Consider the following 2001-nt stretch of genomic DNA (forward strand, 5'->3'; position numbering starts at 1 on the left):
CCAGTCACTGAATCAATCTGTCTCATAGAGGGTCTTTCTCAGCCTCCTAAACAAGACACCCCTCTCCAAGGACAGGTCCCTCCTTGTAACATGTCGAAAGTATGTCAGACAAAGTTTCAGAATCTTTGCCACTAAGGAGCAGCCTTCTTTAATCTTCTCCAGGATGAAATTGTTCTTTCTATTAGCAATCCATAATATATTCAACACTTTTCTCCAGCACCACAACTCAAAGGCATCAATTTTTCATCTATCCTCGCTAGTCATTGTCCAGCTCATTAATGTATAGCAAATGATTGCAAAGACTATGGCCTGTATCAGGTGCACCTTAGTCTCCAGACTGACATCATTGCTCTTCAGTACTTTGGAAAGGTTTCATAACAGACTTTCTCAACACAATATGTTTTTTTCATTTCCTGACTGCTTGTCCCAAGAGAGTTGATTGTGGAGTCTAGTGAATTAAAGCTATCTACAATCTCAAGCTCTTCGCCATCTAGCACAATGCTGCCAATCAGCCCAGTGGTGAGAATCTTTGTTTTCTTGATAATGAGTTTCAACCAATATTGCAGGTTGCAGTCCTTGACCTTCTGCAGCAAGTGCTTCAGGTCCTCCTCAGTTTCAGCAAGCAGGGTTGTGCCATCTGCATAACATAGATTCTTGATGAGTCTTCCTCCAATCCTAATGCCACTTTTCTCCTCAGAGAGTCCATCCTCCCAGATGATCTGTTCTGCATATTGATTGAAAAGGTATGACGCATCCCTTGTGCATACCTTTCCCAATTTTGAATCATGCAGTGTTTCCTGGCTTAGTTCTGATAACTGCCTCCTCATCCAAGTATAAGTTTTACAAAAGCATGGTCAAATGTCCTGGGATTCCTATTCTTCTCAGAGTTAGCCCCAGTTGGTGTTCACAAATGCAAATGCCTTTGCATAGTCAATGAAACAGATAGACATTCCTGTGGTACTCCCTGCTTTCAGCCAAGATCTATCTAACACATGTGGATCAAGGTGGAACCTGCAATTCTTTGGGGCAGTGCCAGGAGGCAGATACAGTGCAGAAGGGAATGAGATTCATGAGGGGAAATAAAGCACAGGAGGTGGGGACTCAGCTTCCACTCTACCAAACAGGTACAAGCACCACTCCCAGAATCCTACGGATCAAAATGGGGCCTACAATTCTTTAGAGCCCGAGGTCCACAGGCCCTTGGGGCCAAACAAACAACATTGTATACCAGATCTACAGGACACATCAACCTCCCTTGGGAAATCATTTCATTGTGACTACAGAGTGCCAAATGGAAGAGAAGAGGACTTAAGCCACAAGAAGTCAAACTAGAACAGAAATTCAATGTGATGGACTTTTCCTCAGAACCATCTGAGATAGGAAGACTTCCCTAACATTAATTAGTACTTTGCATTTGGACTTACAGTTCCCTAAATTCAAGAGACACGGGACACAGCATAAGAAACTGGCAGTAGCTTGAAGCATTGGAATCACAGAAGCCCAGAAAGCTTGATATATAAGCTATCATATCAAGGGCTGGCTAGCAAGAGATAGGTGTTAAAACGATAACAGGGAAGTACAAGCGAACACTGATGGAGCAGGGAAATGGGTGGTTCAAGACACACACGTCAAGGGCGGGGCCAACACTGAAACTATTGGTTATTTCAACAATTGGGGAAATATCTTTCATCTGCTCTTGTCTGTTAGATACTGTTCTAAATCTGAGCATTTATATTTAGACAGACTAGGAAGAAGGACTGACCATCCAATTCTGAAATAGCAGGCCTTTGAAAACCCTATGTACAACAACAATAGAATCATTCTTATACATTGTGCTTTATACACTTAATTCCCATTGAATTATGTTTATCATTACCCTGTCTTGTCAGGTCCCAGCTCACATCTATATATTTTAGCTTCTTCTTAAATTCTCTTAGCACCTTGCTTTGCACAGTATATAAGAAAAAAAATTTAGTCTTGTTCATCTTCAGGGAGTTGTTG

This window comes from Elephantulus edwardii, unplaced genomic scaffold (assembly GCF_000299155.1).
Source record: "Elephantulus edwardii isolate Elephantulus edwardi_28Jun2011 unplaced genomic scaffold, EleEdw1.0 scaffold00137, whole genome shotgun sequence".
Lineage (NCBI taxonomy): Eukaryota > Metazoa > Chordata > Mammalia > Macroscelidea > Macroscelididae > Elephantulus > Elephantulus edwardii.